The sequence below is a fragment of the Tamandua tetradactyla genome, chromosome 8 (assembly GCF_023851605.1).
Source record: "Tamandua tetradactyla isolate mTamTet1 chromosome 8, mTamTet1.pri, whole genome shotgun sequence".
NCBI lineage: Eukaryota > Metazoa > Chordata > Mammalia > Pilosa > Myrmecophagidae > Tamandua > Tamandua tetradactyla.
In genome coordinates, this window is record NC_135334.1 from 122,915,581 (window position 1) to 122,943,577 (window position 27,997).

The 27,997-nt window shown below is 49.4% G+C and overlaps 2 long non-coding RNA genes across 5 annotated transcripts; one reads left to right on the top strand and one right to left on the bottom strand.

The window, feature by feature from the left end:
* Positions 1 to 636: 636 nt before the first annotated feature.
* On the bottom strand, positions 637 to 16,065 carry LOC143644923 (uncharacterized). Of its 4 annotated transcripts, XR_013156970.1 has the most exons (6): positions 15,956 to 16,065; positions 11,632 to 11,705; positions 3,048 to 3,232; positions 2,322 to 2,479; positions 1,896 to 2,163; positions 637 to 761 (listed from the first exon to the last, which is right to left on the bottom strand). It is a non-coding gene; the product is annotated as an uncharacterized LOC143644923 (long non-coding RNA). The 4 variants fall into 4 exon arrangements; XR_013156971.1 differs by lacking the exon at positions 3,048 to 3,232 and having other exon boundaries at positions 1,896 to 2,160; XR_013156969.1 differs by lacking the exon at positions 3,048 to 3,232.
* A 194-nt stretch (positions 16,066 to 16,259) lies between these two features.
* Positions 16,260 to 26,051, top strand: LOC143643786 (uncharacterized). The gene is made up of 3 exons (XR_013156401.1): positions 16,260 to 16,398; positions 24,018 to 24,131; positions 25,637 to 26,051. It is a non-coding gene; the product is annotated as an uncharacterized LOC143643786 (long non-coding RNA).
* The last annotated feature ends 1,946 nt before the right edge of the window (positions 26,052 to 27,997 follow it).

Genomic DNA, 27,997 nt, shown 5'->3' on the forward strand with positions numbered 1-27,997 from the left:
GGTAAGTTTTTTCTTCTGCTGCCTGCCTCTTCTGAGTTTCCCCAGAAAAAGTATCCTGGGCAGCTTCCAGGTGGGTGAACTTACTATGTTAAGCAAGTGAATCTGAGCACAGGGGGTGGACTGTAGTGGATAAGGTATTGGTTGCTAACAATTCACAGCTCAGTTCCTCTCCAGGCATTGCCCGCAGCCAGAGGAAGCAGCTTTACCCAAATCTATGCCCTCTCCTTGGAGGCAGCCTGCATCCGTTGACTCATTAATGAGCAGATAAAACAGTTCCTCCCCCTTGCTTTAATTGGGAAGCCCAGCTACAGAAGCCCACAGATCATGCTGCGTGCTCTGCTGTAACTGCTTCGCAGTTCCACTTCCTTCACAGGTGGTGTTCCTGAAAGCACACCACGTCCTTTGTGCAAATCTCTGCCTTAATGTCTGTTCCCCACGGAATCCAACCTGTGACGCTTCCACACAGAGGAATGGTCTTGGAACCGAGCTCGGCACATACCATCACCCACGTGTTGGTGGCAGGTGCTGTGCCCTGCCCTCACGCCTCAACCCCACACGGGCTCCCGGGACCACTGCTGATCTCTGAAGTGCTTTTAGGTAGTGTAAAGACAAATGTCTTTTATTTTAATGGTTCTGAATTTACTTTTTATTTCGAAATAATTTTAGATTCGCAGGAGGTTGCAAAGAAATGTACGGAGAAGTCTCGTGCACTCTTCTCCCAGTCTCCTCTGTGGTAACATCTTATGACTGCAATACAATATCTAAACAAAAAAATTGGCATTGGTACGATCTGTAGAGCTCATTCAGATTTCCCCAGTTTTATGTGCACCTGTTCTGTGTGTGTGTCACTATATGTGATTTTATCAGTGTGTGCAGCCTTGCATAACTACCGCCACAATTAAGATGCTCAACTGTACCATCACCTCTAAACTACCTTCTTTACCCCTTTATAACCACACCATCCTCCCTCCCCATCTCTACCCTCTGATCATTCTATTTTCCGTTTCTAAAATTTTATCTTTTTTAAAGTGTTATATAAATGGAATCATACAATATGTAAACTTTTGCAACTGCCTTTTTCCCCTCAGCATAATTTCCTTGAGGTTTATGCCAGCTGTTGTCAATAGCTGGTTCTTTTTTATTGCTGAGTGATATTCCATGGGATTGATGTACCACAGTCTGTTTAATTAGTCAGCTATCGAAGGATATTTGGGTATTTTCCAATTTGGGGCTATTAGTAATAAAGCTGCTATGAATATGCATGTTCCTGCATGAAAATGTCATTTTTATGAGCTAAATGCTCAAGAATCTAATTGCTGGGTTGTACAGTAAGTTCATTTTTAGTTTTTAAAGGGACTGCCATACTCTTTTCCAGAGTGGCTGTATCATTTTATATTCCCACCAGCAGCATATGAGTGATTCCATTTCTCCACATCCTCACTAGCATTTAGTATTATCACTACATTTCATTTTAGCTGAGTTTACTTTTATGACCATCTTACACTTGTGGCAAATGATACTGGTTTTGCCTTTACAGCAGTAATATAAAATTTTATCTTAAAATTAGGTATTAAAAAGTACTGAATCAAAGAAAAGCGTGAAGTAAATAACAGTTCCCGCGTACATGTAAACGGCACAAGTCATGAACTGGTGCATGAGTGTGTGAGGTTTGGAAATGCAACCACGGTTGAATATGGGTTATATAGTCTTCTGTGGCCCAGTCATTTGCTATACATGAAAAAACTCCGCACAGTTTATGTACAAGTGTAATTCTGGAATATGTAACTGTGGGTCGGAAGCTGCTCCTACTGACTTGCACTGTGTCACCTTTCAGAGCATGTTCCATAGCATCTGCTGGATTGGAAATGCCACAAAACAGGGACTCTGTCTCATACCTCTTATCACAGCACCCAGCACATCAGTCAATGCTTCCCAGTTACTCAGATGTGTGGCAGCAATCCTGAGAATAGTTTAAATTGCTTATTATGGGTGATTGTTACAGGAGCCACGCCTCCTGGCCTTTCCCCACTGCCTCTGTGCTTGTCACGTTAGCAAGGTAACACAGGAAGAGGCTTAGTCAGCGCGTGCACGTGGGGGCTTGTCCTCTTGGAGTGCTCCCTCCTGGGACCCAGCCACCAGGAGTCAGAAGGTCGCACTATTCTGCTGGAGAAAGAGCACGCGAGATGGCACAAGGAGACAGACACCCCATGGAGGAGAACCCGGGGGCCCCAGATGTTTGCAGCCACACAAGTGACCCCAGCCAGGTGGCCTGTGCAGCACATCTACCCAAACAAGCCCCAGAAGGGTTTGTACTGAATCACCTGTGGCTTAAGCCATTATGCTTTGTCCCGGTCGGTTGTGTAGCAGTGAATGGCCGACACACCAGTGCTGTCCAGGCTGGGGAAGCAGAGCCCTTGGCTGTTGGTGCCCCTGGGAGGCTGATGATGGGTTTTGGACGGTTGAAGAAAACTGAAAGGACCTAAGCAGGGAAAAAACAGAAAGAGGACAGGAAAAATATAACCAGGGTGGACTTATTTATTATTAAAAACTCAAAATGTTTAAATCAAGGCATCATAGCATTTAACAACCTAAACTATGTTGGGAGCCCCTGGGTCAGGGATGGGTCATGTGTGACCTAAATGCTGCCTCCCCCACCTCCCAGGTCCATGGTAGACATCACTAACCGATCGCAGAAATCTCTCCTAGTTAGCTGGACCTGGCCTTGGGGTACTTCTTGGGGCCAGCAGCCAATTAATCAGAGGCATCTGCCTTTATTTTACTAATAAAAGAGCCCAGCACCCAAGAGGCACTTCACAGACCCAGCCACGGAGCAGCAGGTGCAGGCTTAGGACTAAACCCCGGGACTCCTGAAGAGCTTTAGGAGTCAATAAATGTGGGTTCAGAGCCTGCCGTTGGCACTCGTCAGCTCTCTGGCCTAGCTTACACAAGTTATTTACCCTCTCGGCAGCTCGATTTCCTCATCTATCAACAAGGATAACACTTTCCCCTCCAAGTTGCCGTGAGGATTAAAGGGCTGACACGCTCACCCAGGCCTGGTCCACACTGTGCTTTCACAGACACGGATTTCCCGGCAAACAGCAACCAGGGCACGGGGGTGGGGGAGGGCTCAGCTCTTCAAATCTGACCCACCAGAGCGATCGGAGAAACCTCGGCACGCTTTGTCCACAGCGGTGACATCGGGGCGAGAGGGGAGGGCCTGCCAATGCAGAAGCTGCCAGGGGAAGGGCAGGCTGAGAGAAAAGCCCCTGTTCCCTGTTTTTTGGGTTGGCAGCAGTAAACCACCCTTTAATCTACCAGCACTGCTCCCATTCCATGCTGATTGTCTCATAATTTTGCCATTTACGTTCAATGTGAGAATTGGGGTCTGAGGATGTGACATTGAAATCCTGGCTTCCACAGAACTTTTTAGGACAGCTGAACATTGTTTTCCAAGTTTTGATCTCATTCTTCCTGCCTGGAGAACTCCTGAAACTTCAGTTAAGACATCCAAAAGCCTCCTTATTCTCTCTTCTTCCTTGGGCCCTTGGGGAGCACCCCAAACCTTCATCTCACCCACATTCTCATCAACCTGAACCTTCCCCGGGTTGCTTCAAGCCCTTACCAGGACCTACATCTGTGCCAGGTGGTGAGGTCTCAGGTGAGAAGCCAACAAGTTGGCACACCCAACCCACTCCCCTGGGAGGGGACCGCAGGGCTGTCACTCCAGCTTGCCGGGGCAGAAGGGGCCTCTCTGTGGACAGAGACCAGCCTCCCATGGTCCCTCTAAGCGGGATTCTCTGAGTGACAGAAACCTAACCAAGAGGATCTTTGGGGAGGATGGGGATTGCCCACGGGGTCAGTGACAGCTCAGGACCAAGCTGGAACGGTTGCGGCTGTGGCAGCAGGATGTTCTGAAACAGGAGTCAGTTACCATCTCGTTAGGAGACTGCTGCCTGCAATCTTTTTTTTTATTCTTCTGCCTTTCCAGTTAAGATCTAAGACCTTGACCTGAATTTACCTTGGCTTGGCTTAGGTAAAAGGCTCTCTCCTTTGCCACCTTGATTGACAGCCTAACCAAGACACCCCAGTGAAGTAGAAGTCATTGTCCAAAGAGGAAATTGGGGCCGTTACCAAGAGAGGAAAGCACCGATGTTGGGAAGCCACAAACAATGGCGTCCCGCACCTACTCGTTCTCCCACCCACCCTACCCATCTGAACCATCAGAAACCCGGGTGCTGCCCCTGAGTAGAAGTCAGCAAATGGTAAATTAAAACTGGTGGTCAACCTAAATGAGAATAGCTGGAGGAAGCTCAGATGGTGGAGAACTTGGGCTCCTTGGGTCAGGAGAATTGAGTCCCAGTCCAGGACGTGTGTGACCCCGGTTTCCTTATCAAACAGCGGGGTCAGTAATGACCGCCCAGCGCAGGCCCTTAGATGCGCATTAGGTAAGTACTTGAAGGTACTTCAAAGGCTGTAGAATGTAGGCTGTAAAATGTAAGCTCTTTAGGTTTTTATCATTTACTTTAGAGATGCGAGGTCCTCTCAGCTGCCTGGGGCGGCCCTCCTGGCCAGGGGGCTGCGGCAGGGCGAGGGGCCACAGTGAGGTGCCACAGTAAGTGCTGAGCGGTCTTAGTTCAGGCCTCCTGTGCAACGCAATGATCTTGAGGAAATACTGGGGTTCAATGTGAACACCCCAGCCCCTTATGTGGATCTAAGTAAGATAACCCACTGGACAATGCTCACCGAGAATTTGCCGAATGCCCGTGTGGCTTTAGGCACTGGTGACGCAGAAGTGGGCAAGCAGGTGAGGCCTCTGTCCTCAGGGACACTCGCCGTGCGAGGGAGAGGAAGTGCAGGAGCCACCGCCACCCATCCGTGACCCCAGAGGCTGTCAGTGGCGAGTGCCATGGAGAAGGCAGCAGGGAGGGCCGCCGGGGCTGTGACATGGGGACACAGAGGGTGACGGGACAGCGCGGCTGTGCGTGGGGGGCCTCGAGCAAAGCCAGGAAGGGGGAGCCCTGAGCGGCGAGATGGCCACGGGAAGTGGCCCAGCGGGGCGGGCGGTGCACACACCTGCCAGGGAGGGGGCCCTGGGGAGCCCAGGACCCCGAGGCAGCCCTAAGTCTGGGGGAGAAGAGGGGACCCACGGCAGACCGGTGGACACGGTGCGAGGAGGCCAGGGGGACCGGCTCTTTGTCTTTTACCCCGCGGGAGGTGGAGAGCACTGGGGGGCTTTGAACTGGGACAGAACCATGTAATGGCATTTAAAGGCTCACTGAGTCAAGGGCCCGGCGACAGAGGACGAGCAGGAGGAGGAAGGTGGAGGTTTGGGCGGGAGCTGAGAAGAGGCTGGATTGGGGATAAACTGAAGGAAGGGCTGGCAGGAACCTGGTGGCGCAGTGGGGAGCGCGAGGGCCAGAGAGCAGCCAGCCCACGGCCCGGCGGGAGACGCCTGGAACAGACGTGGCACAGGGCCAAGCAGGGAACAGAGCGCGCGCGCACTGCGCAACCTCACGCGACTTCAGGAGAGACCACGGTTCTCAGGGAGGCGACGTGCCCGGTGGCTGGCTCGCGCGGCCGGTGCCCGGAGCAGGTGGCGCGTGGGGCCCGGCAGGGGCGAGCGGCCACACCCCGGCCCCCGGGGAATCCTCTTTTCTGAGCTCTATTTTTCCTGTGGTCGGCAGCTAGGTTCTGGAAAAAGTGAGATTGGGGTGAGCGCAGAGAAAGAGCAGACCACTCATCCCGGGGCCGGCGCAACGCTAACAAGAGGCGGCACTCACGGGGCATTGCCCGCTGGGGCCGTGGCTGCGCTCTTAGCGTGAAGCCCAGGAGGAGATTCGTATTAAGGTGGGGCAAAAAGTGAGGGGATTGGTTCTCCAAGTATTTATTATCGATGGCCACGGCGCATGGTTTTTAGTTGGAACATTTCAGTCATTTTCCGAGCCCCTGCTATGCGCCAGGCACGTATATTTCCTCTGAAGATCCACCCATGAAGGAGCCGTTGCTGCGTCCACCTGTGAAAGTGGAAAAGTGAATCTTCTACAAGGAGGTCACCAGCTGCGCGGTCACGTGCGTGGGGCCGAGCGGGGCCCGAGCTTCCCGAAGCCCCCAGCAGGCCCCCGCCGCGCGCGCCAGCCCTGGGGCTCACAACCTGAGAGCGGGGCTCTTACACCCCCACCTGACAGATTCAGAGAGTGAAGCCAGAGAGGTCCAGAAACCCACCGGACATCCCTCAGCTGGTACATCGGGCCGAGGCAATGTGATTCCAGTCCCGGGACCCATGCTCTTGTGATTTTTTTTTTTTTTTCAGTATTTCTTTTTAATTACATGACAGCAAAATATGTTCTGGGTAACAGTTTTAGAGGACATAAAATAATAAAAAGGCGGGGGGGGGAGCTTATGATCCTATCATTCAAAGATAACCAGTGAGTAGCTTTCACCTTTCTCCTACACACACGCACGTGCACACAAACACACACACGTGGTTTTAAGTGGGATCATATTATATTTCCTTTTAACCAATCCTTCTCACTCTTTCACTTAATAGATTGTCAACATCTTTCTGCTTGAAATATTTTCTACAATGGTGATTTTCACTGCCTTGGTCATTTTTCACTCTCTTGATCTACCTGAGAGTCCATAAAAACCTTTCCTCCCTCCTCGCCCCGAAATGCACCCATGCGCGTGTCCCACCCGCACTTCGGGTGTCCGTGGACCACAGCTGAGAGCTCCGGGCTGCCACCTCATTTCTAAGGCCTGAGTCATAGTCCCTCACGGGAGGATCCCCAAAAGGGACTGGGCCAGCCTAAATCCGTCCCCCATGGATGGACATTTCCATTCTCTCCAATGTCCCACTACTTTAAACAATGTTGCGATGATTCTCTCTATGGATAAATCTGCCAAGATAGCCCTATTAATTTCCTTGGGATCAACTCCAAGGGTACCATGCCTTGTAAGGCTTTTGATGGTATTTCCACAGTGGCCTTGGAAAGGTTGTATCAATTTACACCCCCACCAGCCGTGTCAAAGAGAGCCCATTTCCCTGCTTGCTTGCTCATGTTTGGTCTTCTAAAACATTTTTGCACCTGTTTAACCCTGGCCCAGAACTTTCCTTTTTCCTTCTGCTGCCTTGATGGCAGTGATTTCAGGCTCAAGGGACTGGAAAGGCGTCCCCAGGCTGGGAGCTGCTGTCTGTCCCTCACTCAGCAAAGCCAAAAAGGCCGCTTTTTCCTGGTCTCCGTATGAGACCACCTCTGCAGGGCTCTGCCCTCAGCTTCAGTGGAAAAGCATCACTGGGTGAGAAGAAGAAAACAGTCTGACCTTCCTCTTTAAAAAAAAATCCTTGCCGGATTTTAAACATTTATTCCATGAAATGTCTGTCCCCCCAGGAACGGGAAGAGTCCCTTTATATTCTGACAACTCACTGGGAAGTCGCTCTTTACCGTGACTAATCCTACCCCACTTTACACTGAGTCTGGTTCTGGGTGGACACAACTTACTGGAAAAAAATCAAGCTTGACTGGAGAGCTCCACAGGAATGACTGTCAGGAGAGACATCGTGCATCCAGTAGGCACTCAATAAATGTTTGTCAAACGGCGCTGGAAGACTTGGACGTGACCCTGGAGAACTCGGGGATTTCATGTGCACGCATGCGTCTCATCACGAAAGTTTTCATTAACTGCAGTAGTGTTAAATACAGCCAGCCCCAACGAGGGGGCGACCTGGATACACCAGAACAGAGGGAAATCCCAGATCACCTCTGCTCAGTCTTAAAATACAGCCCATGATTTTTAAAATTTTTTTCTCTGTAACAGATTTAACTTCTCAGTTCTGTTTGGCTTAGATGAATATTACAATGAGCTTCTCTTCCATGAGCCCAAGAGAGAGCCTGCTGTGCAAGGCACAGATTTAAAAGTCACCAAGGAAATTTGAATATGCATATATTACATGTCATTATGGAATTATTATTAATTGTGTTTAGTGTGATATCGATATTATTTTAGCTAGAGAGGGATAGCTACCTCTTTTTTTAGAGGTACAAACTGGAATTAACAAGCAAATAAAAGTTACCATGCACTATCTGGAAAAAGGGGGGGTAATAGAGATTTGCCTTTATTATAGAAATAATCATTTATTGAAAGTGGTTTTTACGCAAACCAGTTTATATTAACTCTCAACTTTACAACAGCCCCTGTGAGGCAAGTATCATCATCCCCATTTAACAGATGGATAGACTGAGGCTCAGAGGTTGTGGCGACTGTCCAGTGTTTCCAGCAGGGAAACTTCTCCCTCATTGGTAATGGTGGAACCGATGGTGGAAGCATCCACTCTCTGGCCAGCAGGTGGTCTAGGGCGCAGTTCCCTCCCCCTGACATCTTCAGCTCAGGGCGACACTCAATGGTGGAAGATCTGAAGAGCTCATGGGTCAGCCCTTTGTTGGGACTTTTCTGTGCTTTCTGTGAGCTGCTCCTGAGCAAGGCACCCTGGTTGGCTTCTGTGGCCTGCAACCAGAGAATGCTGCGTAATGCAGAAATGGTATCTGCACTCCAGACTGCCCACTAAGAAGCGGTAGCGTGAAGATTTGAACCTCGGACTGATGTCCAAGCCCCCTGCTGCCTCTCACAGACCATGCATGAGGGATGGAGCTCGTGAGACTTCACTTCCCCTGCTTTCCAGTCTTCCCTATAAAATTCTTATAGGCTTACTTCACCGTCTCTTCCTGCAGGGGTAGAACTGCACATCACTGCACTGATGTAGTTCCATCTTCACTTTGGGAACAGGGTTTAATTCAGTGATTGCTCTAATGCATATTTCCCCAACTAGCCCACTACGGAGGGTGCAGTTCACAGCCACTCACATCATCATGAATAGAACCACAGTGACAGCGAGGCATGAGCAGGCCGTCCAGTCCAACCTCCAGCCTCCAAACAGCAAACGCCCTGAAATCAATAGAATTCCATGATTTGACTGGAGCTGCTTTTTCCATCACTGTTATTACAAGTCCACTGACCACTTCCGGCCTTACTGAGCTCCACAAGCTATTCTAATACAGAACACATGAAATCCTAAAAAGCCAGACTGCAAAAGAGAGCCTCGAGAGCCTCTGGGTGCGGTGGGAAAAGCACAGCTCTGCGGGCAAAGAGCTGAGTCTCGGCCCAGGCTTGGGACTTGGGCACCGACTTCTCTGAGCCTCAGTCTCCTCATCTGCAAAATGGGGATAATAAGTGCCCGCTGTTATTCCTGAGACGATGGTATCAGATGACAATCTGCCTGGTACACTGCAGGAGCCAACAATGCTCGCGCTTCCCTTCACAAATAATTTAGGACAGTTGATCACATATGCCTATTTTTAAAGATCTCCAAGGAAGGAGAAACCATAGCATCCCTCAGAAGCTGGTGCCTGTGTTTAACAACCCACTTAGATGATGTGTGAATATAGCGCGGAGCCCACATCCAGGGCGGCTGGAAGGCAGGGAGGCATGCCAAGCAGCGTGCTGGGCTGCCACCCGCCCGTACCTTCCCCCTCCGTTGCCTCCTGCACGGGCCAGCCTCCTCCTGGAAACCCGCTCTGAGAATCCCCTGCTCGGACCCGCTGTCAGTCTTCTAACTGCTGTGACACCTGTGGGCTGTTTTATCAAATGCAGGCTGGTGCCAGTTGATGTAATAGGTGCTGGGTACCGTCGTCATGGCAGACCCTGTCCTAGGCACCGAGCTCGTAGCAAGGAACAAAACAGCTAAGGTCCCCTGTCCTCAGGAAGCCCACATTCTAGCCTGAGGGCAGGGAGCAGAAAACTCACAAATACACAGTATGTCATTGGTCTAAAGTGCGGCGGAGAAAAGGAGAGCAGGGTTAGAGGGAGGGGCGGTGGCGATTCTTAAGGGAAGGGAGAGATGACCTCCCGATGAGGCGACATGTGAGCAGAGACAGGGTGGAAGGGGCCCCAGACTTGCAGGTGCTCGGCTCGCTTGCAAAATGAGAAGCTCCTGGAGAGGAAGAGGAGGCTGAGGTTGGGGTCGGGCGCTGGGTTCGAATCTCTGCTCCACCCAGACCCTGCCTGTGTGACAAGTTCCTCACCACCCGGGTTTCGGTTTTCTCTTCTGGACAACGGGGAGGGAACTGCATCTCGTAGGAATTTCATGATGATTCAATAAAAGCGTGAGTGTATAGTGTCCATGCCCCATCCCCGCGCCTGCATGAACCCCTTCCGAGGTCGGGGGGTGGGGGGTGGGTGTCCTGGCGGGGAGGGGGTCACATGGCCACATGCATTTGTACGAATGTTCAGAACAAACAATCAAGACTACTGCCTCGTGCCCCTGTGGCTTCCCTCCCCTACGCTCCTGTCACATGGCACCAGGGAGGGCATGGGCCTTCTGAGGTCATAATTCTGTAATCTTCTGAAAGAGGAACCCCCAAATCATATGGTGGCAGCGACAGACATCTCCGCCTCGCTCACGGTACCCAGCCGAGGGACCTGCACAGAGCAGGTGCTCAGAAATTATGACATGAATAAAGGAATGATGGGGCCCACCCTCAGAGAGCAAGGGGTATCAAACTGCTGCCCACAGCACCTTTCCGTCTACCTACCCCCAAAATGAAAAACTGTAGGAAGACAGTTAAGTGACCACAGAGAGGTTTCTAGAAACGTGCCCTTGTCGGGAGAAAGGGAGGAGGGTGAACTGTTGCTGGGAAAACCAGTGTCCTGTCTTCATGGGGTGGGGGGTCCCAGGGACTCCCCAGAGAGTGGAGGACTGGAGGCAGGTGCTGGGCTAGCCTCACCGCTGCCCCAAGGCCTGGAGGCGGGGGCTGCAGGGGACAGCACAATCCTCCACATCCAGAGCCTCCCCCTCTGCCCTCAGGACCCTCTGGGACCTTCCGGGACCACAACAGAGAGCCAACTCGGGGGTCAGGCCCTTCTTAGGTTGAAGCTGAAGAGCTCTTGAAATCTATACCCAGCAAGGGAATGACGTGCTTCCCTCCGGAGGCTGAAAACAGCTCCTGCCCATCTTCCAAAGGAGAATCTTCCTACTGGAAGGAAGTTACAGAATCACATCTCAGCCTCTTATTCCCAGCCAAGTGATGCCAATTACTAATACCAAAGGGGAAGAACGTGACTCATTGATGTCGGCTGATTGCCACAAATCCTCTGGTCCCGAGAGACATCGCGGAAAGTCACCGTCTGTTCCCGGGCTCCTCTCCGGAGAGTTCCACAGCGGCTCCTCGAGGGCTGCTGGCCCGGTGCAAGGTCAGCCACGTCCCTTTACTCACCTCCTGGGAGGCCTTGAGTTTTGTGCCCGTGAGTTTGTACGTGCGTGTGCTTGCGCGTGTCTAGACATGCTTATTTCTATTCCTCATTAAGCAGAGAGCGTCTGTCCGTCCCGCCTGCCCCCGGTCCCACCCCCATCCTCTCTGCCTTCTCCGAGGTTGTGTTTCCCACTTACACACCCCGGGGGGCTCGGCTCCTTCACCAGCAGAGATGGCACCAGGATGACTCACCGAAGGCACTTTCGGCTGAGAAGGGGCCGACAGGGTCACGGCTCAGGCCTCACCAGCCTTGCCGGCCACTCCCCGAGGTGGGAGGAGACTCCTGGACTCACAGGGGCACCTGCCTTTGGAGGGGCGGGGGACTTACCTACTTAACTTTCCAATCCTCTTCACAGCACATTGAACTTCGGCCCAACAGTCAGGTCACAGATTCATCTGAAACTGGGGTTGTGGTTGTGCCTTGGTGAGTGGCTATCAAACAGCAAAAGTTTTCCGGAATTTTCTAGAACATTCTCAAAGGCTGGGCATGTTGTTCTTTTAAAATGAGGTGGTTTGTTAAACTTGTAATTAAATGCAATTGGAACATACAACTTTGCGTGCATGTGTGCACACACACACATATATAATACTTTGTCAGACAACATGCCCTGATTTAGGATTCAGAAAGCATGATCCCTGTCACAAGGGAACACCATGTCCTTACTTCACCATCCTTATATGGATGGGTTGGAGAAGCCAAGGCAGGGACAGAGAATGTGGAAATGCTTTGAGAAGACCTTTCCTGCACAGAAGAAGTGTTGCGCAGCAGATCGCCGCGTCGTCACCTCTAGCAATCATAAGCGGATCGGGATACCCCGAACTGCGGCTCGAAGCTTGTCCTGACTCGTGTCCGAGGCCTCCCTCAGCACCCAGGACAGAGCTCAAGCTGCCTACGGTCCTCCAGCCACGCAGCCTGCTGCCTCCCTCCCTTTCCCCCCGGGCCGGCCTGTCACCCTCACTCCTGCCTCAGGACCTTTGCATGCTCTCTGTCCAGAGCTCTGTCCCTCCCTGCTTCCCCCAGCTGGTGCCCCCTTTTATTCAGAACTCCGTGCAGCACACTTCCTCACAGACCATACTCCGCTTTTCCTGATTGAAGGAATCTTCCCTTAGCTGCTCTCTTAGACTCCTGGATAGCCATCTACCCACTCATTAATTCATATTTATTGACCAACTACTATGTGCCAGACAATATTCTGGGGGCTGGGAATACAATGGTAAGCAACAGAAAGCCCTGCCCCCAGGGGGCATCCATTCTAGCAAGGGAAGAGACACAGACAGATGCATGAGTACATATAGAATGTCAGGCCGTGAGAGTGCTGTGGAGAAAAACAAAGCTGGGCAGGCTCCAGTGTGTGGTCACAGTACTCGGGGCTGGTGACTGTTTCAGATACAGGTAGGAGAGAAAACCCTTCTTGGTAGATGACACTGAAACAGAGAAGTGATGGGCAGGCCATGCAAAGGCCTTCGGAAAGAGTCTTCCAAACAGAAGGGACAGCAGGGACAAAGGCACTGGGGCAGGAATGAATTGGAAAGTCCAGACCACAGCAGAAGTCCAGTGTAGAGAGAACTGACCGAGCAAATTGGGGAAATACTAAATGGGGACCATGGACAATTCGTTTGAGGAATTTTGCTATTAAGAGGAGCAGAGAAGTGGGACAGGAGGTAGGGGAGCCCGTGAGCGCCACGGGGCAGTTCTGTCTCAAGATGGGGGGCCTTACAGGGTGTTGTACACTGAGTGCCCCAGGAGAGATGGAGACATGGCAATCCATGAAAAAGGAGCTGACTACAGTCGAAGTCGTCCTTCAGCAGGTGAGGGAGGTCGACAGCCACGGCGTGGGCGGGGGAGGGCGAGCTGGCAAGGCCCAAGCAAAGGATGGTGTGTGATCTGCAACAGGGAGGAGGTCAGAGCACCCAGGTGGGGTCCAGGACGTCGGCAAGTCTAGTGGGGGAGACGAGCGTCCTGGTGGCCTCTCTGCTCAGTGAGTAAGAAAGTGTGGTCATCAGCCCATAGCCCGGCAGGAGGAGGGAACTGCGCTGGGGAGAAGAGGACAAGAAGAAAACACCATCGTGGCCCTTCTACTTATGGCCAGTAGATTTGAGATAAGGGTGCCAAGACCATTCAATGGGGAAAGGACAGTCTTTTCAAAAAATGGTGCTCAGACAAGGGAGAGCCACGTGCAAAAGAATAATATCGGACCCCTACCCTCACACCATATACAAAAATTAACTCAAAGATACATCAAAGACCTAAATGTCAGAGATTATTTAAATAACTCTTACAGTTAAACAATAAAAATACAAATAACCCAATTTAAAGACGGGCAAAGAATCCGAATAGACATTTCTCCAGAGAAGACAGGCAAGTTGTCAATAAGCACATGTGAAGATGTCCAATGCCGTTAGCTCCTCAGGCAAACCAAACCACCACAGGACACCACCTCACACCCTCAAGGATGATGATAATAAAAAAGACAGACAGGGTGGGCCATGGTGGCTCAGCAGGCAGAGTTCTCACCTGCCATGCTGGAGACCCGGGTTCAATTCCCGGTGCCTGCCTATGCAAAAAAAAACACCAGAAAGACAGAAAACAGCAAGGTTGGTGAGGGTACAGAGAAACAGGAAGCCACAGATATTGCTAGTGGGCTGTAAATGGTCAAGATGCTTTGGAAAACAGTTCGGCAGTCCTTCAAAAAGTTAAATATAGAATTACTACATGACCCAACAATTCCACGCCTAGGTATATACCTAAAAGAAATGAAAACATACATCCACACAAAAACTTGTAAATAATATTCATAGCAACATTATAATAGCCAAAAAGTGGAAACAACACAAGTGCCCATCAAGGGATGAATGGATAAATAAATCGTGGAATATCCATGCAATGGACTATTACTCAGCCATGAAAAGGAATAAAGTAGGGAGACATGCTACAGCATGGATGAACCTTGAAAACCTTACGTCAAGTGAAAGAAGCCAGACACAGAAGGCCACATGCCACATGACTCCATTCTTAGGAAATGTCCAGGAGAGGCAAAACCATTGAGACAGAAAACACCGTAGTGGATTCCCAGGGCTGGAGAGGGTGGATGGGACATGAGGCTTGATTTCAGGGAAATAAAAATGTTCCAGAATTAGACAGTATATTATAACTCTGTGAGTATGTTAAAAAAAAAAAAAAACTGAATTGTAGACTTTAAAAGGGTGAATTTTATGGTATGTGGATTATATCTCAATTTTTGGAAATGCCATAGAGGGTCACTGTGACATGTAAGCTGTACTAAAGTATGTCAATTAAATCCTGCAGGTAGCAGAGAGCTTCTTAGTAATAAATGCGTGCGTGTGTGTGTGTGTGCTCCTCTTGCACCACAGTTAGAATATCAGAAAGATAGAATCAACCAGGAAATCACCCACAGCGCCAGTAACTAAAGGCATCTACTATGAGTAGTTTATTGTATTTCCTTACACTCTTGTTTTTGTTTATGTTGTGATTATGTTTTATATACAATTTGGTATCCTGCTTTTCCCCCCACTGTTACTATAAACTTATTCTAAGCATCATTTAAAAAAGCTTTCTTATCTAATTACAATAGCAATTTATGACAGAAAATTTGGAAAATACAGAAAATTACAAAGAATAAAATTAAAAGCATCCATAATCCCAACAAGTACAAGTAATCACAACTGGCATTTTGGTGTATTTTATTTTGTCTTTTTTCTATAGCAAGACTCATTTGTAATGACTGTGTATCGCCATCAGTATCATACATTACTTCTACTGTAACATAGTTAGATTATTTCCGGGTTTTCTCTATATAATGATGCAATAAATAAATCTATACATAACTTCTTCATAAACAGGGTTATTTCCTTAGCTATTCAGAAATGGAAATACTGGGTCAAAGACTGGATATATTTAAGCTCTTGCCGTGTGTCATTAGAATGCAGGCTAAAAGGGCTCACAAATTGCATTTCTATTAGCAACACGTGAGGTCGCCTGTTTGGCAGCGTGCTCTCCAGAACTGAGGCTCGCACTTTTAAACACTCCCCATTGCTTTCACTTTCCCCCGACAGGTCTCGTGAGCCAGGAGTCCCTAGGGCTCACCTCCTGGGTGCGGGGGGCTGGCCGCGGGCGGACGTGGAGGCGGGTCGGGAGGCCGCGGTCCGCGGGGCCACACCCCCCGCAGCGACAGCGGGGCGGTCAGGGAGACACCCCGCGGGGGGACGGGTGGGCCTGGGGGCGAGGCGGGCCGGCGCGGGGGCTCAGAGCGGCCGGGTGCCCGGGACGGAAGGGCAGGGGAGCGCCGGGGCTCGGGGAGGAAACAGGCCCTGATGGCGTGGCCTGCTCAGCGCGCCCCGGTGGAAGGGCCGGACCTCCGGGGGCCACACGACGCGGAGGCCTGGGGCCGAGGGGCACCGGGACAGCGGTTCCCAGGGCGCCGTGGCCAGGAGTCGGGCCGCGGGGCCTGCATCTCCAGGGCGAAAAGGGGAAGCGCCAAGGCCAGAGGGCTGTGGGGAGCGGAAGGGAACCGAGACGCTGGTGCCAAGCGCCGGGGCAGAGAGAGGCCGGCGCCCCGGGAAGGGAAGGAGACGGAAGCTGGTCGGAGGGCGAAGGGAGAGCTGCCAGGAAGGCCAGGGTGATGGGGACGCACCAGCCTCCGCGGAAACGGCTCTCCCGACGGTCTGTCCTCCCTTCACCCGGGCAGGGATGCCCGGTGGCCCTCGGCGCTGTCCGCTCCTGTGCTGCGGCCCAAGGGACGGAGGCGGGGCTGGGCGGGGCCTGGGCGGGGATGGGGCGTGGCCGAGGCCAGACTGAGGCGGGGCCGGGCGGGGCCTGGGCGGGGCTGGGGCGTGGCCGAGGCCAGACTGAGGCGGGGCGGGGCGGGGCATGGGCGGGGCTGGGGCGGGGCTGAAGCGGGGCTGAGGCTGGGCGGCTCATGCTGTGCAGGCCTGACGGTCAGTAGTGGAGGGAGCTGGCCACGGTCCCGTGCTAGTCCTCACCCAAGATTTCAGGTGACCGCGGTGAAATGAGAAAGTAAAGACATTTCTTCATGAACGACTGTATGCTATTTAAAAGCCCGCCCTCTATTCGGAGGTAGACTTCTTTCCGACTCCGTGGTGGGGGACCGGCCTTTTGTAAAAGGATGGCAGACGGGAGCTGGAGGTTTTCTTCCTCCCCTGTATTGATATTTCCTGTTCATATCGTTATCAAATAAGAAGTTGGGGACCCTCTGCTGGTCCCCCAATCACCTTGGAGATGTTACTGGTTTATGAATTCAAACGTGTGGGAATGAACTCCTAGGTATTTCTCTCGAGCACTCACCTCTAAATCCCAAATCCCAGCCTTCTGGAGAGTCCTCAGAAGGGAAGGAAGCAGCTTGACCCACGTAGGGTGAAGCCAGCACACGGCCCAGGGGGGTTGAGCCTAGGCCACTGTCGCAGGCTGATGAGTCCCCAGCCTCTCCTGTGTGGGTCTGGAGACCCAGAACCCAGGCCCCTGTCCTGCAGCCAGGCTGCCTCAGCATTTTTATCCCAATAGCTCTTCTCCAGGCTCCTGCATACAGTAGGGGCTTGTTCTAGTTTGCCAGCTGCCAGAATGCAACACACCAGAGACAGATTGGCTTTTAATAAAAGGGGATTTATTTCGTCAGTTCTTCAGAGGAAAGACAGCTAACTTTCATCTGAAGGTCTTTCTTACGTGGGAAGGCACAGGGTGATCTCTGCTGGCCTTTTCTCCAGGTCTCTGGGTTCCAACAACTTTCCCCCAGGTGATTTCTTTCTGCCTCTCCAAAGGCCTGGGCTGAGCTGGGAGTGCTGAGATGAGGTATGCCGAGCTGCTTGGCTGTGCTACGTTGAGTCTCTCATTTAAGCACCAGCCAATTAAGTCAAACATCATTCATTGCAGCAGGCATGCCTCCTAGCTGACTGCAGATGTAATCAGCAACAGATGAGGTTCACATGCCATCGGCTCATGTCCACAGCAACAGAGCTAGGTGCCTTCACCTGGCCAAGTTCACAACTGAATCTAACTACCGCATGTCCACTTCTTGTCAACTTGGCAACTACACGCATCACCTTAAACAACATTAGGTGCAAAAGATTCTCTTCTAGCTGTGGACCTATGAATCTCAAAACAAGTTATCTGGTGCCAATATGCAAAGGAGGGCAGTCACAGGATACAGGTTTTCATTTCCATAGACGTGTTTGCTGAATATGTGAATAAACGGACTCCTATTTTATTGATGAGAAAACTAATTCCCCTGTCCCGCCCCCCAGCTCCTGCTCCTTAAACTCTTCCAGGGCAGGGACGAGCATGGCCCATGTCTAACGCTGTCCTAGTGGGTGCTTGAGGAATGTCTAAGATGCATTATTTTCTAATGTCGCTCAGCCAATACCCGGCAGAAACGGAATTGAGCCAAGTCCTTTAACTGCAAGGCCATTGCTCTCTTTCCACATCGCCACATGATGGTGGACCTTCCATCATCGGTGAGATTTAGGATCAAACAGCCTGCCCAGGGGCCCCTCCAAATCAAGGGGCACGTAAGCCTGAGACAGCGCTTACTTCTCGTGGCTGTTTTATTCGGCTCACGCTGGTTGTTGATGGAGAGATAACGTGAGCTGCCCGTACCTGGGATGCAGAGTTGGTTTTTTGTTTGTTTGTTTGTTTTTTACTTAATCCTTATTGTCTCTACCTAATACTTGCAGTTAGTTCTAGAAGTCAAATTCTAGTCCTAAGGCACCTTTAACTTAAAATAGCAATACGTTCTCCCACCTCTCCACCAGCCGCATCTTCCCGCCAGAAGCAACCACTATCACTCTTTGTACATTTCTCCTGGTCTCCAACTTCTTATTTCTAAAGAACAGCCTGTTCCCATCTTCTGCTCAATGCAGTTATAGTCTTGTCCACATTAACATGATTATGTTTGGGACTTCCGTCCACTCCGTCAAGGGTATGAAGCTATGCTTCTCTTGTTCTACAACTTTTTCTTTTCTCTGAAGTTAATAATTAGCTCTTTTTCCCATTTTCTTAGTGTGCTGGAGTCCTGGTAATAACTTTGCTTAGCCCTCCTAACAGCCTTCTGCATCTCCATTCATAGAGTGATTCGGATCAGCCATCCCTTCCCACGGTCCTCGGTCTCTCCTGCCCTTCTCCTTCCATCTGGACCTGCTGCTTCTGTTTTCCCTCATCCCGGGAACTTCCTTTGTCAGGAAACTTTCCTTTTCAGGAAAACCTGATTCGGGTTTCCTGTATCCTGCCTCCCATGTCATCCCCTTTCTCAGTTTACTCCAAAAAGTGGGAAGCACATTTTTTGGGAATCTGCATGTCTAGAAATGTCTTTACTTCCCACCCTCACTTAATTGATAGCTGAACTGAGCTGGAATCATTTTCCTTCATAACTTGCTCTATTTTCTTCCAGCTTCTGATGTTTTTTTTTTTGAGTGCTCTGGGGTAACCCTGCTGTTCATTTGTCAAAAAAAAAAACCTCCCTAGAACAACTACTAAATAACCAGAAACAGTACAGAACAGCTCCCGGAGCCACGATAGTGACTGGTCACACAGCGTACCCCAGTCTGGACCAGCTGGACCGGCTGCAAGCACCCCCCAGAACCGTGAGTTCCCAAAGCTGTGGTGGCCAGCACCCCTCCCCCACAGGCCGCTTCCCAGAGGGGAAAGGAAAGGACTTTACTAGCAGCAGGGACTGGGCACAATCAAACGCCAATTGTGGAACTAATTAACAAATTCTGACTACTAAAAATAGGCCCCCAGGGCGGGCCGCGGTGGCTCAGCGGGCAAGAGTGCTTGCCTGCCATGCCGGAGGACCCCGGTTCGATTCCCGGCCCCAGCCCATGTAAAAAACAAACAAACAAACAAAATATAATAAATAAGAAAAAATGTTTAAAAAAAAAAAAAAATATTTTGGGGCGGGCCGCGGTGGCTCAGCGGGCAAGAGTGCTTGCCTGCCGTGCCGGAGGACCCCGGTTCGATTCCCGGCCCCAGCCCATGTAAAAAACAAACAAACAAACAAAATATAATAAAACAAGAAAATGTTTAAAAAAATGTTTCCCTTTCTTCCATCCTTCCTTCCTTCTCTGTCTTTCCTTCCTTTCCTCCCTCTCTCTTTAAAAAAAAAAAAAAAAAAAAATAGGCCCCCAGCTTAGGTGAATGTGATCAAAGCGGAGGTTGCTCATTTTTGCCCCAGCGCCAAGGGGGCAGGACTGACAGAAAAAGGGGGAAAAAAAAAAAAAGGAAACAGAGGTTTTTGTGGCTGTGTATCTACAAAGGCTTGACTGCCTCTGGATACAGTGGCAGGACTTTTCAGGCTGCAACTTCCCCAGGCATAGGCAGAAGTGATCTTTTGGGGGGGCTTATCTGGAGCCTGTGCCTTCCCCAGGGGAGGGGTGAAGCCCCACCCAGGTGGAATCCCTCCCTCAAGGAATTCAGACACCAGGGCTTGGTAATTTGAAGCCATTAAAACCAGCCTACAACCTCTCCTCTGTCTCCACCACACCCCCAGCAGGGAGAGTCTGCCAAAGTTAAAGGTACCACATCATCTTATGCTGGTGGGACCTGCAGTCAGACAAGCACCACATACTGGGCAGGATAAGAAAAACAGAGTCCAGAGACTTCACAGGAAAGTCTTTCAACCTGCTGGTCTCACCCTCAGGGAAAACCAACGCAGGTGACTCTTTCCTCCTGATAGGAGGCCAGTTTGGTCTGGGAAAATCTGGCTGGGGTCTATAATATCTAAGTAGACCTACCTAAGTGTGTGGGGGGGAAAGGCACCACACAAGCAGGGCAAGAAACAAGAAAACAAGAACTGAAAAATTCTCCTCTGTTGAACAAAACTTAAGCTAAAGGTCCAGATAAAGCTGAATGGAATGTCAAAGAACAGATAGACAACAAATTCATCCAGCAAGAAAACCCTAGGTAAAAGAAGTGAAGCAATCTCCAGACTAAACTAACTAAGGTAATTAAATGCCTAGACGCCAGCAAAAAATAACAGATCACCCTAGGAAAATTAAAGATACAGCCCAGTCAAAGGAACAAACCAACAATTCAAATGACATACAGGAGCTGAAACAACTAATTCAGAACGTACAAACAGACATGGAAAACCTCATCAAAAATCAGATCAATGAATTGAGGGAGGATATAAAGAAGGCAAGGAAAAAACAAAAAGAAGAAACAAATCTGAAATCTGAAAAAACAAATCACAGAACTTATGGGAATGAAAGACACAGTAGAAGAGATGAAAAAACAATGGAAACCTACAATGGTAGATTTCGAGAGACAGAACATAGGATTTCTGAACTGGAGGACAGAACATCTGAAATCCGACAAGAAACAGAAATTATAGGGAAAAAAATGGAAAAATATGAGCAGGGACTAAGGGAATTGAAAGACAATATGAAGTGCATGAATATATGTGTTATGGGTGTCCCAGAAGGAGAAGAGAAGGGAAAAGGAGGAGAAAAACTAATGGAGGAAATTATCACTGAAAATTTCCCAACTCTTAGGAAAGACTTAAAATTACAGATCCAAGAAGTGCAGCATACCCCAAAGAGAATAGATCAAATAGACATATTCCAAGACATTTGATAATCAGAATGTCAGGAGTCAAAGAGAAAGAGAGGATCTTGAAAGCAGCAAGAAAAAAGCAATCCATCACATACAAGGGAAGCCCAATAAGACTATGCGCAGACCTCTCAGCAGAAACCATGGAGGCAAGAAGACAGTGGGATAATATATTTAAATTATTAAAAGAGAAAAACTGCCAACCAAGAATTCTATATCCAGCAAAATTGTCCTTCAAAAATGAGGGAGAAATTAAAACATTTTCAGACAAAAAATCACTGAGAGAATTTGTGACCAAGAGACCAGCTCTGCAAGAAATACTAAAGGGAACACTAGAGACAGATATGAAGACAGAAGAGACAGGTGTAGAGAAGAGTGTAGAAAGGAAGACTATGAGTAAAGGTAAAAAGAAGGAAAATTAGATATGACATATAAAATCCAGAAGGCAAAATAGTAGAAGAAAGTACTACCCATGCAGTAATAACACTGAATGTTAATGGATTAAACTCCCCAATCAAAAGACATAGTCTGGCAGAATGGATTAAAAAACAGGACTCATCTATATGCTGTCTCTACTCAAAGGACATGAGGCCAAGGACAAATGGACATTTACACACCAATGTTTATAGCAGCATTATTAACAATTACCAAGAGATGGAAACAGCCAAAATGTCCATCAACAGACAGTTGGCTAAACAAACTGTGACATTTACATAAGATGGAATATTATGCAGCTGTAAGACAGAATAAAGTTATGAAGTATGTAACAACATGAATGGACCTTAAGGACATTATGCTGAGTGTGATTAACCAGAACCAAAAGGACAAATACTATATGGTCTCACTGATATGAACTGACATTAGTGAATAAACTTGGAATATTTCCTTGGTAACAGAGACCATCAGGAGATAGAAATAGGGTAAGATATTGTGTAATTGGGGCTGAAGGGATACAGATTGTGCAACAAGACTGAATATAAAAACTCAGAAATGGACAGCACAATATTACCTAACTGTAATACAATTATTTTAAAACACTGAATGAAGCTGCATATGAGAATGATAGAGGGAGGAGGCTGGGGCATAAATGAAATCACAAAGAAAGATAGACGATAAAGATTGAGATGGTATAATCTAGGAATGCCTAGAGTGTATAATGATAGTGACTAAATGTACAAATTTAAAAAATGTTTTTGCGTGAGGAAGAACAAAAGAATGTCATTACTGCAGTGTGCTGAAAATAGATGGTACTTAATAGTTTAAAATTTCAACTAATGTGTGAGACTAAAGCAAAAAATGTTTATTTGTACAAATCTATACTTTGACTAGTGCATCTCCTAATATAACTTATGTAGATAGTTGATTGAACACCTTAAGTACATGGAACTTTGTATAGGACACGAGATTTTATTGGTTTGTCCAGGTGATGCCCTGATGAATCCCAGAGTGATTTGATCAGTGAGTGGAAAAGTATTTGCAAAGTCCCCTTCGGGGAATGGTAAGAATGGGGGAAAACTCAACTTCCCCAAGTTGAATTCTTGATATTCTCACAAGCAGTGTGGACAACCAAAGCTATAGGCTGAGCCCCCAGTCTTGGGGTTTGTTCATATGAAACTTAACCCCACAACGGATAGGTCAAGCCTACTTAAAATTAAGCCTAAGAGTCACCCCCAAGAGAACCTCTTTTGTTGCTCAGATGTGGCCTCTCTCTCCAGCCAACACAGCAAGCAGACTCACCACCCTCCCCCTGTCTATGTGGGACATGACTACCAGGGGTGTGGATCTTCCTGGCAGCGTGGGACAGAAATCCCAGAATGAGCTGAGATTCAGCATCAAGGGATTGAGAAAACCTTCTGACCAAAAGGGGGAAGAATGAAATGAGACAAAGTGTCAATGGCTGAGAGATTCCAAACAGAGTTGAGAGGTTATCCTGGAGGTTTTTCTTACACATTAAGTAGATATCACCTTGTTGTTCAAGATGTAGTAGAGAGGCTGGAGGGAACTGCCTGAAAATGTAGAGCTGTGTTCCATAGCCATGTTTCTTGATATGATTGTATAATGATATAGCTTTCACAATGTGACTGTGTGATTGTGAAAACCTTGTGTCTGATGCTCCTTTTATCTATCTTGTCAACAGATGAGAGGAACATATGGAATAAAGATTAATAACAGGGGGAACAAATGTTAAAATAGATTTAGTTTGAAATGATAGTGATCAATGAAAGGGATCAGTAAGGGTATGGCCTGTGTGTTAGTTAGATTCAGTTGTCAACTTGGCCAGGTGAGCATACCTCGTCTTGTTGCTGCAGACATAAGCCAATGGTACGTGAACCTCATATGTTGCCAATTACATCTGCAGTCAGCTAGGAGGCGTGTCTGCTGCAATGAGTGATGCTTGACTTAATTGGCTGGTGCTTAAATGAGAGATTGCAATGTAGCACTGCTAAGCAGCTCAGCATTCCTCATCTCAGCACTAGCAGCTCAGCCCAGGCCTTGGGAGATGCAGAAAGAAGTCACCCCAGGGAAGGTTGTTGGAACCCAGGGGCCTGGAGAGAAGACCAGCAGAGACCATCTTGTGCCTTCCACATAAGAAAGAACCTCAGTGGAAAGTTAGCTGCCTTTCCTCTGAAGAACCAACAAAATAAATCCCTTTTTATTAAAAGCCAATCCATCTCTGGTGTGTTGCATTCCGGCAGCTAGCAAACTAGAACAGCCTGTAAAATTTTTTTTTCTGTTTGTTATATTTTTCTGTTGTCTTTTTATTTCTTTTTCTGAATTGATGCTAATGTTCTGAGAAATGATCATGATGATGAATATGCAACTATGTGATGATATTGTGAATTGCTGAGTGTATGTGTTGGGAATGTTTGTTTCTTATAATTTTTTTTAATTAATAAAAAATTTTTTTAAAAAACCTCCCTTTCTGTCTCTCAGGAAGCTTTTAAGATCTTTTCCCTATATACCTGGGGTTCTAAAATTTTACAATGATATGCCTTAGTGGGTCTTTTCCTCCACTGGGCCGGGTACTCAGTGGGCTCTTTCAGACTGGAAACTCAGGTCTGGGAAAATATTTCATATTATTGATTCGATCGTTTTCTCTCCCAACCATTTCTCCTGTTCTCTTTTGCTGAGATAAGACCGAGTCAGAAAGCAGAGGGTGACGGGAGACAGTATTTTGGAGAGAGTGGTCAGAAGTCCTTCTGAGGAAGTGGCATTTGAGAAGAAACCTGAATGAGGAGCTTCCCATCTCGGTGAGGAAAATGGCATCCTTCTGCTCCCTGCGTTGTCTCTCTTTCTTTCCAGTTCCTTTGGTCCGTCCTTTTCCTGCTCTCTCTCCCCACGTGCCTCTCCCCCGAATCTGGTGACCCCTGGCTGGTCGCTGACTCTAAGGAGGGGCACCCAACGTCGGAGGGGCGCCCGGCATGAGGAGGGCCGGCCGGTGGCGGCGGGGTGGCCAGCGGGCACCGGGCTCTTCCGCGGAGGGCCGCTTCCCTCGGGAAAGAGAAGGCCCTTCTGGCCCCGCAGCTGGTGAGCAAAGGGCAAGTCCGGGGCGCGCTGGGGGCCGCCGTTGCTTCCAGCAGCCTTGCATTCATTCTCCTCACTCTGCTCGCGGGGTCCCCTGAACCCCCTGGGCCTTCCTGGGCCCTGCAGGGACACTGGCCAGCTCTCCCTCTCGGGGCCTCCACCCGCCTCGCGCCCGCTAAGGCTCCCTTCCCCGTGCTCACCTAAGCGGGACCTGCTGCGAGTCGCGCAGACAAACGTGCATTTAACCCACCACATTCAACCAGAACTTAAGGCACTCTGTAAAACAAATGCACGAAGCAGATCAGGCTCACGATTTAAAAAGGGGGGGGATATCCCTTTCAGGGTCCCTCCCCTGCGGTAAGACCTGGACCTGAAGGTCAGGGGACTTTCGGGGAGGTGGAGTCAGGCTTCAGCCCCTCCCCACCTCATTCCGCAGCGTGGAAACGGCCTGGGCGGCAGAAGCGACCTGCCCACGCCACGGGGCAGTGAGTGGCGGCGTGAGGAGCCCCAGGTCCTGCCCGGGCAAACCCGCATCTCGGCCAGCACCATCGGCCTTGCCCGGGCCCCTCCGCGCTCCCAGAGCCAATGCTGCGCCCCCCGGGCCCGTGTCACCCTGAACCGTCCTGTCTGGAGATGAGTCGGGACAACGAAGCAGACGTAGGTGCTTGGCCAGCCCAGCGGGCTCAGGGCGTATTAAACCGAGATCACTTTTTAAGGGACAAGCGAGATAACAAATCCACCTTAAAATAAACTGCCACTCAGATTACCAGTTAACACCTAGATGTATTTAAGCAGAAATAAGTTTAATTGTCTAATTAATTTTTCAACAATTAAGTCCATTCTTACATGTTGCGTTTTTCCACTGCCTTGGCAATGAAAGTAATTGGATCCGTTTATAACCATTTTCCACTTCCTGGTTTGCTAAGTAGTTCAGTGCTGTTCTGTTATCTACCGAAGATATAAATCGCCCCAAACGGGTCTCATTGCGACTTTATGAAGTTCATAAAGTACTTCTATTTAGGTACCATGGGGGGTGGGGGTGGGGGTAGTAGCTGCAAGGATGAAAACACCAAGACCCATGATGGGATGGAAAGGTGCCTTCTAAGGGGTCCCCAAGGATACCCGCCTCCTGATGGCCACATCCTCTTGAGCCCCCCTCCCCCTGAGCCTGGGCTGGACCAAGATTGGGTCTTAAGGAGGCGTCCATTGGATCACTCACTCTCTCTTTCAGGTCACTTGCTCGGGACAGCCGTGTCCCCAACATCCAATGGAGAGACGTGACGAGGAACTGGAGCCCACTGCCAACAGCCCTGGAAGGATCTCAAGGGTGGAACCGCCAACTCCAGTCCACCCTCGGGAAAGGGCAACTTGCCCAGCAGCCTGACGGCCGCCTCCTGAGAGCCTGCGATGGTTAATTTTGCAGTGGATCAGACGCAGCTCTAGATGCTGCCGTGATGTAATGACATCTACACCCAGCCGGCCTTAAGGCCAGCGAGGGGCCCCGCCCAGCCAGCTGGAGGTCTCCAGTGTAAAAACCGAGGTTTCCTGCGGGAGCAATTCTGCCTCAAGCCTGCAGCACAGAAATCCTGTCTGAGTCTCCAGCTTGCTGGCCTGCCCTACAAATTCTGGACTTGCCAGCCCCCACAATCATGTGAGCCAACACCTTAAAATAAACGTCTTTATATATACACGTATCCATCCCATCGCTTCTGTTTCTCTGAAGAATCCCGACTGACCCCGAGAGCCTGAACAGCATCGCCCAGCTCAGCGGCTCCAGATCCCTCATCCTCCACAGCTGTGTGAGATGATAAATATTTATTTTTCAAGCTGCTGCATTTGGGTAATTTATGATACAGCAACAGGGAGGAGATTTAGGTACATGAGTCCTGACTCTCCCACCTCTGTGCAAATGCCCTCCTCTGGACCCCTGACCTCTTTGAATTATACCTGTTTCGCTCACCTGTAACTGGGGCGAAGACCATGCCTGCCTTGGAGCTCGAAGAGAAGGGCTCCCCTAGCTAACTGTAAATGACAATTAGGTGGTAGACATTCTTAGCTACACTGTCTCATTTACTTCATTTCAAATGAAAGAGAAAAAAAAAGCCCACATGAAAATTGGAAAGCCATACTACAATTATTAGAGCCAATTTATCTTATGATTTATTAAAACTTTGTTTAACCAAAACTTCAATCTTGGATCAACCTTAAACAAACCATATGCCTTTAAGAACTAGTGGGTTTAAATTAGTTTCTTAATTAGCATGTGAGACGTTTGCAAGCCTGCTAGTTTTGCTATCAAAAGAACAAACTTTTTTTTTTATTCTCACTCGAAGAGCTCTCCAGGGCCAGAGCCACCCACAGGCCCGAGCTGCTCTCCTCCACCCCTCCTCGCGCAGGCGGAGCCTCGGCCACGCTGGAAACCCTCAGACCATGCGCCCTCGCCACCAAGTCCTGCCATTCTGACTCAGAAACATTTCCTCGTCCATCCTTTCCCTTCTCCGCCACCGTTTCGGTTCAGACTCTTCTCTCACATGGTTAATCACTGGTGGAGCCCATCCAGCTTCAGAAGTTGAGCTGTGCACTGGGGACCCAGTGCTCACCCAGACTCTCATGATTCCTACCCTCACAGAGCTAACAGACGGCGTCACCCAACTCTACAAGAGCTGAACTGGATAAGGGGCCAAAAGCAGGCTGCCTTTGTCCAAATCTCTTACTTTCTACTTACTGTGTGACCTTGGGCAAGTTGCTTAATCTGTCTGGGCTTCCATTTTCTCACCTGGAAAACAGAGATGATAATAGTACCTACCTCTTAAGGATTAGCAGAGTTAAAACACGTAAAATGCTAAGAACAATGTCTGGTGATTAAAAAAAAATGTCCCCTATTATTATTTTTGGTCCATCACCTATCTTCCCCAATGCCTGTCTCTCTCCAGGCCAAGCCATGCTTCCCACAGCCGTCCGACTCCTCTTCCTAAGGAACCATTTGACCAGTCCTTCCACCAGCAGATGCCTTAGCATGGCCCTGTGTCTCCAGCCCTCCAGCCTCTCCACCCTAGGCCTCCGCTCCACCAAATATCTCACCGCTCCCAGAGCGGGCCACTCTCAGCCTGACTTGTGTCTTTGTGCCAAGACAAATGAGGAGTAGCAGAGAAAGTGCAGACTTGTTCATGTGGTGGCAGGAAACGGGGCACATTATGGCAGCCAGGCGCTCCCCTCCTCTTTTCTGAAAAGGCTGCTGCAGGAGCCCACGCGGCTGGGGTGCAGGGACTTCTCCAGGCCAGGGAGGCGCAGGCCGCAACATGCAGGGCACGTCTGCTGCCAAGAGGCACCCGACGAGGAAAAGGAACTAGACTGCAGCCTCACCTTTCCTGGAACTGGGGGAAAGAAGAAAAAGAAAGGAAGCACGAAAGGGCTTGGGCTTCTGAGTTGGGAAGACCTGTGCTCAGTTCCTGGTTCCACCGCTGGCTAAACTGGAACCTCAGGTATTAGACGTTTATGTGGTTTTCAGTTTTTCTCTTTTGCAAATTTCCTCATCCGGAAAATGGGAATAATAATGGTTACCAAATAGGGTCCAGGGGGGAATAAATGAAAA